Source organism: Petromyzon marinus, chromosome 73 (genome assembly GCF_048934315.1).
Source record: "Petromyzon marinus isolate PM22_M1 ecotype Great Lakes invasive population chromosome 73, UKy_Petmar_22M1.pri1.0, whole genome shotgun sequence".
Lineage (NCBI taxonomy): Eukaryota > Metazoa > Chordata > Hyperoartia > Petromyzontiformes > Petromyzontidae > Petromyzon > Petromyzon marinus.
The window spans coordinates 1,707,730-1,724,786 of NC_133739.1; positions in this window are offsets into that span (position 1 = coordinate 1,707,730).

Consider the following 17,057-nt stretch of genomic DNA (forward strand, 5'->3'; position numbering starts at 1 on the left):
TAGGTGTGTGTGTACGTGTGTGTGTGTACGTGTGTGTGTGTACGTGCGTGTGTGTGTAGGTGTGTGTGTGTACGTGTGTGTGTGTACATGTGTGTGTATGTGTGTGTGTACGTGCGTGTGTACGTGTGTGTGTACGTGTGTGTGTGTACATGTGTGTGTACATGTGTGTGTGCGTCTGTGTGTGTGTGTGTACATGTGTGTGTGTGTACATGTGTGTGTGTACGTGTGTGTGTTGTATTTATTTAGTGAATCTCGACGGTGATTGTTTATTTAAGCGCTCCCGGCTCTCTCCCTTCGCGTTGAGACCCTGCGCCCAGTAAAATCACGAGCCGTGTTCACCATGGACTCTCAACATCACTCCACGCGCCTCCGTGTCTCCGTGTCTCTGTCTCCGTGTCTCCGTGTCTCTGTCTCTCTGTGTCTTTGTGTCTCTGTGTGTCTGTGTCTCCGTGTCTCTGTCTCCGTGTCTCTGTCTCTCTGTGTGTCTATCTCCGTGTCTCTGTCTCTCTCTGTCTCTGTGTCTCTGTCTCTCTATGTGTCTATCTCCGTGTCTCTGTGTGTCTGTGTCTCCGTGTCTCCGTGTCTCTGTGTCTCTGTCTCTCTGTGTCTCTGTGTGTCTGTGTCTCCGTGTCTCCGTGTCTCTGTGTCTCCGTGTCTCTGTGTCTCTGTATCTCTGTGTGTCTGTGTCTCTGTGTCTCTGGCTCCGTGTCTCCGTGTCTCTGTGTCTCTGTCTCTCTGTGTCTCTGTCTCTGTGTCTCCGTGTCTCTGTGTGTCTGTGTCTCTGGCTCCGTGTCTCTGTGTCTCTCTGTGTCTCTGTGTGTCTCCGTGTCTCTGTGTCTCCGTGTCTCTGTCTCTCCGTGTCTCTGTCTCTGTGTCTCTGTCTCTCCGTGTCTCTCTGTGTCTCTGTCTCCGTGTCTCTGTGTCTCTCTGTCTCTGTGTGTCTCCGTGTCTCTGTGTCTCTGTCTCTCTCTCTGTGTCTCTGTCTCTGTGTGTCTCCGTGTGTCTGTGTCTCTGTGTCTCTGGCTCCGTGTCTCTGTGTCTCTCTGTGTCTCTGTCTCTGTGTGTCTCCGTGTCTCTGTCTCTGTGTCTCTGTCTCTCCGTGTCTCTGTCTCTGTCTCTCCGTGTCTCTGTCTCTCTGTGTCTCTGTCTCCGTGTCTCTGTGTCTCTGTGTCTCTGTGTCTCTGTGTCTCCGTGTCTCTGTCTCTCTGTCTCTGTGTCTCTGTGTCTCTGTCTCCGTGTCTCTGTGTCTCTGTGTCTCTGTCTCCGTGTCTCTGTGTCTCTGTGTCTCCGTGTCTCTGTGTCTCTGTCTCTCTGTGTCTCTGTGTCTCTGTGTCTCTGTCTCTCTGTGTCTCTGTCTGTCTCTGTCTCTGTGTGTCTCCGTGTCTCTGTGTCTCTGTCTCCGTGTCTCTGTGTCTCCGTCTCTCCGTGTCTCTGTCTCCGTGTCTCCGTGTCTCTGTCCCCCGTGGTCACGTGGTTCACGGTGGTCACGTGGTTCACGGTGGTCACGTGGTTCACGGTGGTTCACGGTGGTCACGTGGTTCACGGTGCTCACGTGGCTCACGGTGGTCACGGTGGTCACGTGGTTCACGGTGGACAGGTGGAGTGGTGAGTAGCCGGCGCAGTGTCAACGATTGTCCAAGATCTGCGGTCCTCTTGCTATGAAAATATAATTTGCCCAATTCATGATGAGTGTTCATTCGTGCCATGGGTAACTACCAAACTACTTTAGTTTTGATTTAAAGCTTTCGTGACTGCAGTAATTCATATTCTTAGCTCTTTCGGTAAAGTCACGTTGAATGGAAGCAATAAAATAATAAAATATAAATAAAACAATAAAAAAATTCTCACGACGTTTCGACCATAACACAAACGGCCGTCATCAGGTGTGTCGGTTTGCATTAATTGATTTATTTTCAAACGGTGTTTATATTTATTTATTTTAAAAACCATAGATGGACTAGTCCTTCTAAATAAACTGTCAAATCGCTGCGCGTGGCGCTAACGTTTTTTTATAAGTAAATAAATACACCGTTTTAAAATAAATTAATGCTGACCGACACACCTGATGACGGCCGTTTGTGTTATGGTCGAAACGTCGTGAGAATGTTTTTAATTTTTTATATTTTTTTATTATTTATTGTTTCCATTCAACGTGACTTTACCGAAAGAGCTAAGAATATACTTTAGTTTTACCACACGAAGCCCCACAGAGACCCACAGAGACCCATAGAGACCCACAGAGACCCATAGAGACTCGCAGAGACCCACAGAGACCCATACTCATAGAGACCCACAGAGCCCCACAGAGACCCATAGAGACCCATAGAGACTCACAGAGACCCATAGAGACCCACAGAGACCCATAGAGACCCATAGAGACCCACAGAGACCCACAGAGACCCACAGAGACCCATAGAGATCCACAGAGACCCACAGAGACCCACAGAGACAAATACTCAACGAGACCCACAGAGACCCACAGAGACCCACAGAGACCCACAGAGACCCACAGAGACCCACAGATACTCATAGAGATCCATGGAGACCCACGGAGACCCACAGAGACCCACAGAGACAAATACTCAACGAGACCCACAGAGACCCACAGAGACCCACAGAGACCCACAGAGACCCACAGAGACCCACAGAGACCCATAGAGACCCACAGAGACCCATAGAGACCCATAGAGACTCACAAAGACCCATAGAGACTCACAAAGACCCATAGAGACTCACAGATAACCATAGAGACTCACAGAGACTCGCAGAGACCCACAGAGACCCATAGAGACTCACAGAGACCCACAGAGACCCATAGAGACTCACAAAGACCCATAGAGACTCAGAGAACCATAGAGACTCACAGAGACTCGCAGAGACCCACAGATACTCACAGAGACCCACAGAGACTCAAAGAGACCGATAGAGACCCACAGAGACTCACAGACCCATAGAGACCCACAGAGACCCATAGAGACTCACAGAGACCCATAGAGACCCACGTCGACCCATAGAGACCCATAAAGACTCACAGAGACTCACAGAGACCCACAGAGACCCACAGAGACCCATAGAGACTCACAGAGACCCACAGAGACCCATAGAGACTCACAAAGACCCATAGAGACCCATAGAGACTCACAGAGACCCACAGAGACTCACAGAGACCCATAGAGACTCACAGAGACCGAGACTTACAGAGACCCACAGATACTCACAGAGACCCATAGAGACCCACAGAGACTCACAGAGACCGAGACCCACAGAGACCCATAGAGACTCATAGAGACCCATAGAGACCCACAGAGACCCATAGAGACTCATAGAGACCCATAGAGACTCATAGAGACCCATAGAGACTCACAGAGACCCACAGATACTCACAGAGACTCTATAGAGACCCACAGAGACCCATACTCATAGAGACCCACAGAGACCCATAGAGACTCATAGAGACACATAGAGACTCATAGAGACCCATAGAGACTCACAGAGACCCACAGATACTCACAGAGACTCTATAGAGACCCATAGAGACTCACAGAGACTGTGACTCACAGAGACTCTATAGAGACCCACAGAGACTCACAGAAAACCATGGATAACCATGGATAACCACAAAGACCCACAGATACCCACAGAGACCCACAGAGACCCACAGAGACCCAAAGAGACTCACAGAGACCCACAGAGACTCTATAGAGACCCACAGAGACTCACACAGACTCACAGAGACCCATACTCAGAGACTCACAGAGACCCATGGATAACCACAAAGACCCTCAGAGACCCAAAGACACCCACAGAGACCCACACTAAAACTAAACTAAGTTTATGTTATATTCTTGGTTCTTTCGGTAAAGTCACGTAGAAGGCAAACAATAAAATAATACAAATATAAAACAATAAAATTCTCACGACGTTTCGACTGCAGCACAAGCAATCATCATCAGGTGTAAAAACCACAGCAAGAAGATTTGAAAAAAGTGGCGGGTTTTTTTTACATTAGCACCACGGAGAGCGATTCAGATGGACGAGTCCACCTATGTTCAGTACCAGGAATATGAATCCCTGCAGTCACGAAAGCTTTAAATCAAAATGCAAGTTTCTGTTACCAGGTGTAAGACCCTCAACTCGTGGTGACGTTGACTCTAGATGTTTAGAGGGGAAAACCGGAGGATCCGGGAAGAAAAATCCACGGGGAGAGAGACGCAGACTCCAAATCCACAGTAGCAGCAGCAGCAGCGTCGTCAGGGTCTGCGATTGAACCCGCGACCTCCTGCACACCAGGCGAGGTAGTTAACATCTCAGCATTGAACCCACGACCTCCTGTACACCAGGCGAGGTAGTCAACATCTCAGCATTGAACCCACGACCTCCTGTACATCAGACGAGGTAGTCAACATCTCAGCATTGAACCCACGACCTCCTGCACACCAGGCGAGGCAGTCAACATCTCAAGATTGAACCCACGACCTCCTGTACACCAGGCGAGGCAGTCAACATCTCAACATTGAACCCACGATCTCCTGTACATCAGGCGAGGTGGTCAACATCTCAACATTGAACCCACGACCTGTACACCAGGCGAGGCAGTCAACATCTCAACATTGAACCCACGACCTCCTGCACACCAGGTGAGGTAGTCAACATCTCAGCATTGCACCCACAACCTCCTGTAGACCAGGAGAGGTAGTCAACATCTCAACTTTGAACCCACGACCTCCTGTACACCAGGCGAGGTGGTCAACATCTCAACATTGAACCCACGACCTCCTGTATACCAGGCGAGGTAGTCAACATCTCAACATCGAACCCACGACCTCCGGTACACCAGGCGAGGTAGTCAACATCTCAGCATTGAACCCATGACGTCCTGTAGACCAGGCGAGGTAGTCAACAGCTCAGCATTGAACCCACGACCTCCTGTACACCAGGCGAGGTGGTCAACATCTCAACATCGAACCCACGACCTCCTGTAGACCAGGCGAGGTAGTCAACATCTCAGCATTGAACCCACGACCTCCTGTAGACCAGGCGAGGTAGTCAACATCTCAACATCGAACCCACGACCTCCTGCAGACCAGGCGAGGTAGTCAACATCTCAGCATTGAACCCACGACCTCCTGTACACGAGGCGAGGTAGTCAACATCTCAACATTGAACCCACGACCTCCTGTACATCAGGCGAGGTAGTCAACATCTCAGCATTAAACCCACGACCTCCTGTACACCTAGCGAGGTAGTCAACATCTCAACATCGAACCCATGACCTCCTGTACATCAGGCGAGGTAGTTAACATCTCGGCATCGAACCCACGACCTGTACACCTGGCGAGGTAGTCAACATCTCAACATCGAACCCACGACCTCCTGTACATCAGGCGAGGTAGTTAACATCTCGGCATCGAACCCACGACCTGTAGACCAGGCAGAGCCAGGGGTAGAAAGGAGTGAGATGGAACAGATGGAGATTAGTCCACACACGGGGAAGAAGGGAGTGAGATGGAACAGATGGAGATTAGTCCACACACGGTGTAGCAGGGAGCGAGATGAAACAGATGGAGATTAGTCCACACACGGGGTAGAAGGGAGTGAGATGGAACAGATGGAGGTTAGTCCACACACGGTGTAGCAGGGAGTGAAAGATGGAACAGATGGAGATTAGTCCACACACGGTGTAGAAGGGAGTGAGAGATGGAACAGATGGAGATTAGTCCACATACGGTGTAGAAGGGAGTGAAATGGAACAGATGGAGATTAGTCCACACACGGTGTAGAAGGGAGTGAGAGATGGAACAGATGGAGATTAGTCCACACACGGTGTAGAAGGGAGTGAGATGGAACAGATGGAGATTAGTCCGCACACGTAGCAGGGAGCGAGATGGAACAGATGGAGATTAGTCCACACAAGGGGTAGAAGGGAGCGAGATGGAACAGATGAAGATTAGTCCACACATGGTGTAGCAGGGAGCGAGATGGAACAGATGGAGATTAGTCCACACACGGTGTAGCAGAGAGCGAGAGATGGAACAGAAGGAGATTACTCCACACACACGGTGTAGCAGGGAGCGAGAGATGGAACAGATGGAGATTACTCCACACACACGATGTAGCAGGGAGTGAGAGATGGAACAGATGGAGATTAGTCCACACACGGGGTAGAAGGGAGCGAGATGGAACAGATGGAGATTAGTCCACACACGGTGTAGCAGGGAGTGAGAGATGGAACAGATGGAGATTAGTCCACACACACGGTGTAGCAGGGAGTGAGAGATGGAACAGATGGAGATTAGTCCACACACACGGTGTAGCAGGGAGCGCGAGATGGAACAGATGGAGATTACTCCACACACACGGTGTAGCAGGGAGCGAGAGATGGAACAGATGGAGATTAGTCCACACACACGGTGTAGAAGGGAGTGAGATGGAACAGATAGAGATTAGTCCACACACGGGGTAGAAGAGAGTGAGATGGAACAGATGGAGATTAGTCCACACACGGGGTAGAAGGGAGTGAGATGGAACAGATGGAGATTAGTCCACGCACGGTGTAGCAGGGAATGAGATGGAACAGATGGAGATTAGTCCACACACGGTGTAGCAGGGAGCGAGAGATGGAACAGATGGAGATTAGTCCACACACGGTGTAGCAGGGAGTGGAGATGGAACAGATGGAGATTAGTCCACACATACGGTGTAGCAGGGAGCGAGAGATGGAACAGATGGAGATTACTCCACACACACAGTGTAGCAGGGAGCGAGAGATGGAACAGATGGAGATTAGTCCACACACGGTGTAGCAGGGAGTGAGATGGAACAGATGGAGATTAGTCCACACACACGGTGTAGCAGGGAGCGAGAGATGGAACAGATGGAGATTAGTCCACACACACGGTGTAGCAGGGAGCGCGAGATGGAACAGATTGGAGATTACTCCACACACACGGTGTAGCAGGGAGCGAGAGATGGAACAGATGGAGATTACTCCACACACACGGTGTAGCAGGGAGCGAGCGATGGAACAGATTGGAGATTACTCCACACACACGGTGTAGCAGGGAGCGAGAGATGGAACAGATTGGAGATTACTCCACACACACGGTGTAGCAGGGAGCGAGCGATGGAACAGATTGGAGATTACTCCGCCAGACCCACACCGACACCACCCACCGCTACTGTTGGGGTCGTCCGCCCCCGGGATCTCCCCTGCCTGCGACCCTGCCCGCCAAGTACCGACGCCCCCAGACTCTCCACTAGTGTGGGAGCTGCCGCCACTGCGCTCCTCGCCGGGCGGGGAATGGTCGCCGCGCTCCTGTTCCCCTCCCTGTGCTGTCTCCCCCCCCCCGAGTCCGGGTTTCCTGCCGGTGAGGCATCGCCCTCGACCGCCCTGGGGCCCGCTAGCGCTTCGCCGGCACCCGAACGCGACGCTCCCCGCCCGCGCAGTCCCACGCACCAATCGCACGCGGGTAACGGGGGGTTAGAGGTCGGAGGGCAAGCGACGTCACTCGTACCCACGCCGCCGATTGGGGGGATTGGATTAAACGGGTTTAAAGGGGCTACGCGATGGGCACGCGTGCCTGATGGCTATCCGCTCGCAACGTGGGAGTCCGCAGCCGAGGGTTTGTGGCGCCCACACCCCACGCGGCGCCGCTCCACACACGCGGCGACCACCGCTGACAGCAAGCGCACCCAAGCTTCCGCTCTCCTCCCACACACCCGCAAAAACCACACCAGTCCGTTATTGGATCGCCGACGATTTATTCCACCGCGTCGGCGAGCCCCTTATTTAACCGAGTCAGTCGGGATCGGCGGGGCAGGACCAATCTATCTCTCGATAGTCGGCACTACACTCTACCTGTCCTTCTCCCCTTAACCCTCTCAGGTTTTTCTTTTTAAGCTAAGACCCCACTCCCTCTTTCTCTCCCACTCTTACTCACGGTTCGTCGCTACTTGTCGGCTGGTCCTGGCGGCGCGTCGATACGAGTGGCTGGACTCGGGGAGTCGACGGGCCTGCGGTTGACTCGAGCAGCACCAGAGCGCCCTTGCCCCTCGCCCTCACCCGCTTTATTCTTTCTACATCAAAGGGGCTACCTGGTGCCGACTCGCGGGCCAATCAGCTCGCTGGGATCACCCGCCAATCGGTACGCCCATCTGTATCCCGGCATCCCCCGGGGGCCGTTGCTTTCAGCGACGTCCGCATCTACGTTTACCCGCTCAGCGGCCATCCAACCGGAGGGCGACCCCGCTTTCCCGCGGCTCGTGGCTCCGCCCTCCCCCCTACCTGCCCTGCCCTGCCGACCCGTGTTGCGCGAGGTGCGTACTAACCGCGGTGGCTGGGCAGCCCCGCCGTGGACACGTCGTTTCCACTCGAGTCACGGCGCCACGGTGTGTGTGAGCGTCGGAGGAGACCGTCCAATTCCCTGGCCGCAGGAAACCGTGAAGATGATCCCTTTACGAGGGCTTCTGGGTGAGAACCCGTCGGCCAGGGAGTCTCCCCCACGCGCTCTAATGGTGGGGGGGAGTGCGTGCGTGTGTGTTCCGGTGGTGGTGGTGGTGGGGGTGGGTGGGGAGGTGGTGGTGAGGTGGAAGCAATGTCGGCCTCGCCGCTCGGGGGCGGCGACATCGCAGGTGGTCCACCCGCCGATCGGCTCCGCGACGGCGGCATCACGCCACGCATCTGCACTGGCATTGCACGAGCCGATGCAGCGCCTGACGCTGGCAGCGTGGCAGCCAATGGAAGTTCTACCAGTTGCAGCTGTGGGCAAGGCGCGGAGCCCCCTGGGTGAGGGAGGGAGGGATCCAGAGCGGTCCGGGGGCCCGAGGGCGGATCCTGGCCACGTCCGGCGGGATGAAAGGCGAGCTCCGACTCACGGTCGGGGCGGCTGTCATCGGCAGTGGAGCTGGTTGTGCCGCCGCCGCCGCCACCAGAGATGTTCGCCCTCTTTCAAGCCGTGGGTCTGGCAGCCTGTCGGCTGTCCCGAAACCGGAGTGTGGTTATCCCCTGAGGCTGTGAAGGCCTGGAATAGACGAGAGGGATAGAGAGAGAGAGGGAGAGAGAACCTCCTACTCGTGTCCGAGTTAGTCCACGTCAGTTGGTGTCGGCGTTGACGCATTTTCTCTTTTTTTCAATATACACGTCGAGGGTTCATCTTCGTTGGTTCTGTCGGTGAAGTCACGTAGAATGAGAATAAAAGAATGAAATAATGAAATAAGACGGTAAAATTCTCACGACGTTTCGGCCACAACACAAGCAGCCTTCTTCATATTCTTAGCTCTTTCGGTAAAGTCACCACGTTGAAGGGAAACAATAAAATAATAAAATATATATAAAACAATAAAATTCTCACGACGTTTCGACCATAACACAAACGGCCGTCATCAGGTGTGTCGGTTTAGCATTAATTTATTTATTTTCCAAACGGTGTATTTACTTATTTATAATAATAAAAAACCATCTGGCTACCATGAGAGATTCATTCATGAGGCTATCCACATATACAAGCACAGAGACAATTTCAACCGAGAAGATGGATTCTGGCTTAGCAATCATTGGAAGGATTTGATAAACCATTTGGGGTCTTAACTGATTGTTCACGCTTACGGTGGCTTTCAGACAGCGTACATTAATTTTTCGTCTCCCCCCCTCCTCTTTTCAGAACATAGATGGACTCGTCCATCTAAATAAACTGCCAAATCGCTGCACGTGGCGCTGACGGTTTTTTTTATAAATAAATAAATACACCGTTTAAAAATAAATAAATGTATGCAAACCGACACACCTGATGACGACCGTTTGTGTTATGGTCGAAACGTCGTGAGAATTTTTATTGTTTTATATATATAGTTTATTATTTTATTGTTTCCCTTCAACGTGGTGACTTTACCGAAAGAGCTAAGAATATGAATTACTGCAGTCACGAAAGCTTTAAATCAAAACACAAGTAGCCTTATTCAGGTGTGAGAACAGAACTGTCTGGACGACAGAGCTTGAATGAACGCCGCTAAGATTCGCGGCGTCTTTTAAGCTCGGTGAGGGGCGTGGAGAGCCTTGAAAAATGAGTTTACCCATCAAAGCAGGAGGATTTAGCATTGAAATAGCTGAGGGATTAGCTCGTGACAGAAATAGCTATGTTAAAGTCAAAGTTTACATATCAACAGAGGCATTTAGTACATGGACGCTAAAGGCCTCCAACTACCAACTATCATAAAGTAAACCGGTGTGAAAAAACTAAATCTATATCACATCAATATAATAAATGTACTTAATATATTCTTCAATAAGCTGAGCTATTAATCACAAAGCCACTGGGTATACACTACACTATATAATGAATACCATATAGTAAACCAATAAAAAAAAACTAAAATATAAGCTCCCTCAATGTTATCAATAAACTCTATATACTCTCCAATCAACTGAGCCACCAACAATAAGTCGTTATATATCAATGCCATATGGCGGAAAATGGTGGCGTTTATCTCCCTTCTCCTCCACGCCAGCATCACGGACAGCGACGTTCAGGCGGACGAGTCAATCCATGCTCGGAACGGAGGAGGGGGGAGAGAAACAGCCACGAGGCGCTGTTATACTCCATGTTATAAGCCATACCATTAACCATTAACCGTGGTGTGAGAGGTATTAAGAGTCAGTGCCGGCGAAAGAGCTGCGGTCTGAAGGTCACCGTAAAATACAATAAATTAAGAACCGAAATGGTTTAAAACATATTTCCAATGGTTGCTAAGCCAGAATCCATCTTCTCGGTTAAAATTGTCTCTGTGCTTGTATATGTGAATGGCCTCAGGAACGAATTTCTCATGGTGGGTTCACATGACATTGACTTCATTGACTTCTCCAAGACGGAGGTTCTTTGCAAGCCAACCGGCTACCATGAGAGATTCGTTCATGAGGCCATCCACATATACAAGCACAGAGACAATTTCAACCGAGAAGATGGATTCTGGCTTAGTAACCATTGGAAAGATGTTTTGAACCATTTCGGTTCTTAATTAATTGTATTTTACGGTGACCTTCAGACCGCAGCTCTTTCGCTGGCATTGCCTCTTAATACCTCTCACACCACGGTTAATGGTATGGCTTATAACATGGAGTATAACAGCGCCTTGTGGCTGTTTCTCTCCCCCCCCTCCTCCGTTCCGAGCATGGATTGACTCGTCCGCCTGAACGTCGCTGTCCGTGATGCTGGCATCGAGGAGAAGGGAGATAAACGCCACCATTTTCCGCCATATGGCATTGTGATATATAACGACTTATTGTTGGTGGCTCAGCTGATTGGAGAGTATATAGAGTTTATTGATAACATTGAGGGAGCTTATATTTTGGCTTTTTTTATTGGTCTACTATATGGTATTTATTATATAGTGTAGTGTATACCCAATTGCTTTGTGATTAATAGCTCAGCTTATTGAAGAATATATTGAGTACATTTATTATATTGATGTGATATAGATTTCGTTTTTTCACACCGGTTTGCTTTATGATAGTTGGTAGTTGGAGGCCTTTAGCGTCCATGTACTAAATGCCTCTGTTGATATGTAAACTTTGATTTTAACACAGCTATTTCTGTCACAAGCTAATCCCTCAGCTATTTCAATGCTAAATCCTCCTGCTTTGATAGGCAAACTCCTTTTTCAAGGCTCTCCATGCCTCTCACCGAGCTTAAAGACGCTGCGAATCTTAGCGGCGTTCATTCAAGCTCTGTCGTCCCGACAGTTCTGTTCTTTCACCTGAAGAAGGCTGCTTGTGTTGTGGCCGAAACGTCGTGAGAATTTTACCGTCTTATTTTATTTCATTATTTTATTCTCATTCTACGTGGTGACTTCACCGAAAGAACCAAAGAAGATGAACCCTTGCAGTCGCGAAAGCTTTAAATCGAAATATTGAGGGTTTTGATTTAAAGCTTTCGTGACTGCAGTAATTCATATTCTTAGTTTTTTCGGTAAAGTCACGTTGAAGAGAAACAACAAAATAACAAAATATATATAAAACAATAAAAAAATTCTCACGACGTTTCGACCATAACTCAAACGGTCATCATCAGGTGTGTCGGTTTGCATAAATTTATTTTTAAAACGGCACATTTATTTAATTATAAAAAACGTTGGCGTCACGCGCAGCGATTGGCAGTTTGCCCAGGACTAGTCCATCTATTTTTTTGAAAAGAGGAGGGGGGAGACGAAATTTTTTATAATGTATGCTGTCTGAAAGCCACTGTAAGCGTGAACAATCAATCAAGAACTGAAATGATTTATCAAATCTTTCCAATGATTGCTAAGATAGAATCCATCTTCTCGGTTGAAATTGTCTCTGTGCTTGTATATGTGGATAGCCTCATGAACGAATCTCTCATGGAAGCCAGATGGCTTACAAAGAACCTCCGTCTTGGAAAAGTCAATGGCATGTGAGCCTACTGAATTAGAACAATGATCTGCTACGGCCGAGGTGTTGGTCCTACCGTGTTTAAGGTCTGCTTTATGTTCACGAATGCGGTCCGAGACATGGCGTTTGGTTTCTCCAATGTAACTACTACCACAGAGGCAACTTAGTTTGTAGACACCAGGGTATTGTATGTCCGGAATCACATCTTTTACAGACGGAACCAGATCACGGATTTTATGTAATGTGTTGAAACGGACCTGGATCTTGTGTTTATTCAAGATTTTGGAGATCTTTTTTGTGATCCCAGCAATGTAGGGTAAAGTGATGGTTTTGAAAGGCTCCTCAAGAGGGTTCTTCTTCATGGTTTGAGTGATAGCTTTGCGGATTGTATAGTCGGAGTAACCATTAGCCCTAAGAGCTTGGTGTACGTGCTTGAGTTCACTGCTTATGTGTTCCTGGTCGGATATGCATTGGGCTCTATGATACAGAGTCTTGATGAGAGAATTCTTCTGTGATGGATGGTGGTGGGAATCCGGTTTCAGATAAGCATCCGTATGGGTAGCTTTCCTGTAGACAGAGTGGCTCATTGAACCATCAGGTCTCTTTTTAATTAGGACATCCAAAAAAGGTATCTTGCCATCTATTTCGACTTCCATGGTAAATCTGATGGCTGGGTGTATGGAATTGATGTGGTCGAAGAATTGGTCTAGAGCAGGCCGGCCATGTGGCCAGATGACAAAAGTGTCATCCACGTACCTCTTCCATAAGGTTGGGCGCAGAGTGGCAGTCTGGATGGCGTCAGTCTCAAATTTCTCCATGAAAATGTTAGCTGTAACTGGAGAAAGGGGGGAGCCCATTGGGGTGCCCTCAGTTTGTTTGTAGAAAGTTCCATTCCAAGTGAAGTATGTATTGGTTAAACAGTGTCTCACCAGGGGGGGTACCTCAGTGTTTAGTCCTTGATGAACCAAATCTTCAATGATTGCAATGGTGTCAGGTACAGGAACCTTGGTGAATAAGGAAACTACATCAAAACTGACAAGCAGGTCGTCTGGGGACAGGGAAATACCCTTGATTGTTGATACCAGGTGAGTAGAATTACTCGACGATGGTAGTTATACAAAAATAAAAAGAGATCCCATCAACAGCCTCGTCACACAAACCAACAAAATAATTTCTGATTCAACCGCATTAATTGATCAATCTAAACAGTTTTCGTTGAAACCTTCTGCTGCCAGGCCACCAAGATTATACGGCTTACCAAAAATACATAAAGTTGATACACCTCTTCGTCCCATAGTCTCTACTATCAGCTCCCCCACCTACAAACTAGCTCGTTTTTTGTCTGAAATCCTGCGTCCTTTGACTGGAAAGACCACCTCTGCGGTACAAAATTCTACTCACCTGGTATCAACAATCAAGGGTATTTCCCTGTCCCCAGACGACCTGCTTGTCAGTTTTGATGTAGTTTCCTTATTCACCAAGGTTCCTGTACCTGCCACCATTGCAATCATTGAAGATTTGGTTCATCAAGGACTAAACACTGAGGTACTCCCCCTGGTGAGACACTGTTTAACCAATACATACTTCACTTGGAATGGAACTTTCTACAAACAAACTGAGGGCACCCCAATGGGCTCCCCCCTTTCTCCAGTTACAGCTAACATTTTCATGGAGAAATTTGAGACTGACGCCATCCAGACTGCCACTCTGCGCCCAACCTTATGGAAGAGGTACGTGGATGACACTTTTGTCATCTGGCCACATGGCCGGCCTGCTCTAGACCAATTCTTCGACCACATCAATTCCATACACCCAGCCATCAGATTTACCATGGAAGTCGAAATAGATGGCAAGATACCTTTTTTGGATGTCCTAATTAAAAAGAGACCTGATGGTTCAATGAGCCACTCTGTCTACAGGAAAGCTACCCATACGGATGCTTATCTGAAACCGGATTCCCACCACCATCCATCACAGAAGAATTCTCTCATCAAGACTCTGTATCATAGAGCCCAATGCATATCCGACCAGGAACACATAAGCAGTGAACTCAAGCACGTACACCAAGCTCTTAGGGCTAATGGTTACTCCGACTATACAATCCGCAAAGCTATCACTCAAACCATGAAGAAGAACCCTCTTGAGGAGCCTTTCAAAACCATCACTTTACCCTACATTGCTGGGATCACAAAAAAGATCTCCAAAATCTTGAATAAACACAAGATCCAGGTCCGTTTCAACACATTACATAAAATCCGTGATCTGGTTCCGTCTGTAAAAGATGTGATTCCGGACATACAATACCCTGGTGTCTACAAACTAAGTTGCCTCTGTGGTAGTAGTTACATTGGAGAAACCAAACGCCATGTCTCGGACCGCATTCGTGAACATAAAGCAGACCTTAAACACGGTAGGACCAACACCTCGGCCGTAGCAGATCATTGTTCTAATTCAGTAGGCTCACATGCCATTGACTTTTCCAAGACGGAGGTTCTTTGTAAGCCATCTGGCTTCCATGAGAGATTCGTTCATGAGGCTATCCACATATACAAGCACAGAGACAATTTCAACCGAGAAGATGGATTCTATCTTAGCAATCATTGGAAAGATTTGATAAATCATTTCAGTTCTTGATTGATTGTTCACGCTTACAGTGGCTTTCAGACAGCATACATTATAAAAAATTTCGTCTCCCCCCTCCTCTTTTCAAAAAAATAGATGGACTAGTCCTGAGCAAACTGCCAATCGCTGCGCGTGACGCCAACGTTTTTAATAAATAAATAAATGTGCCGTTTTAAAAATAAATTTATGCAAACCGACACACCTGATGATGACCGTTTGAGTTATGGTCGAAACGTCGTGAGAATTTTTTATTGTTTTATATATATTTTGTTATTTTGTTGTTTCTCTTCACCGTGACTTTACCGAAAAAACTAAGAATATATATTGAGGGTTGTTAGGAATTTTCTTTTTTTTCCCTTTCAAATCCTTGTCGGGGGGGGGGGGGCGGGAAATAGACGATGCCGAAGCTCGCGAAAAGAGGAAGGCTCTCACCGGCATATCCTCGAGCGATGGGGGTTCCCCGGCAGGCCCGGCAGCCGGGACCCCCCCCCCCCCGCGATGGGGGGGCCTCCAAAGTGGCGGTCCCGGCGGGGCGGCAGGCAACGGACGACAATCCCTCGCCGCCCGCCGGCTGAAGGAGGGCTGCGGGCGCTCGGCACGAGCACCTCCACGCTGTCGACGCCGGCGGGGCAGCTGGGCGGGCAAGAGGCGGAGGCAGGGGCTGCGGCTCGGGGGCAGTGAGCGGGGCGAACGCCGACTGTCCCTGCCCACCGGGGCAAGGATCGGGTCCCGGCGAATTTCGCCTGGGGCCGCAGCGGCTGCCGCTTCCCAAATCGTTTTCCGGCCGCGGGCGGCGATTGGGCGGCCTTCGGGCGGCCCTCCGCCGCGCTGGACGACGCAGCCTCGGCGGGGATTTTCGACTCGCCGTCCAACGCGCGCCCCCACACGGACGGACGATCCGTCGGATGCCCTTTTCGGGGGCGAAGTTTTCCTCCGGCCTGGATCCACTGTCAGGGTCTTTGGCAGTTGCCCCCCCCCCCCCCCCCCCCACCGGATTGAAAGTTCAAAACCGCGTCCCGGACGCTGCAAGGGCTGTTTGAATTTAAACGCTCTTCCGATGGGGCTTCACTCGGCTCCTGCCACGTTTCAGCGACTTATGGAGTAGGCACTGTCGGAGCTCCAATGGAATTCGTGTCCGATCTATTTGGATGACGTGATTGTCTTTTGGCCTTCACGTTCCAGGAACATCGGCGGCGGTTGTGTGCGGTACCCGTTAAAAAATGTGCTCAGCTGATTTGAAATTCGAGCCGCGGAAATGTTACCTCCTGCAAAAAAATATATCGGTTTCGATACCTGGGGCACATTGTTAGCAAGTCCGAGATCGCCACGGACCCTGACAAGATTGCGTACGTGCGTGTGTAAAGTGGCCGACCCCCCACATCCTTGGGCGAGGTCTGCAGTTTTGTAGGGGTACGTGCCGCATTTACCGCCACTTCGTGCCCCGGGGGGTTCGCGACAAACGCGAAGCCGCTCCACGCTCTCACGGCAAAGGGCCAGAGGTTTCGGTGGAGGACGGGGTGGAGAGCGTGGCCGCTTGCGGCAACCGGGGCCGCTGTCCCCTGCAGAGCGGCGCTATTGTGTCACGCGCTCCGAGTTATCGTGCGCTTTGTACAGCAGTACCGCCCGTAGCTCTCCGGTCGGCAGTTCGTGGTTACGCACGGGTCAAGCGGCCTTGCAAAACGCGCCACGCGTTGACCAGCCGTCCGCTCAACTCTAGCCATGGTGTGGTTGGAAATCCTGCAAGGACTATTCGCTCGAAGTCGCCCACAGGAAAGGGTTGCGAGCAGGTGGATGCGGGTGAGCCGGGTCCCGTGGTAGCATCGGTGGATTGCTCCGCCACCCGAACGGGGGGCTGGCGCGCGATGATGCTGCTGGTCTTACGCACGAGGAATTGGGGGGGGGGGGGGGCGTCCTCCTTACCGACGCTGCGGCGCCGCGTTGGTGCACCGAGCGATAGGGAGGGCGCAGGGGGGCACGCCCCCCCGTGGCCCTCCGAGAGGACGTTCACAGCGCGCTCAAGGGTTGCGTGGAGTTT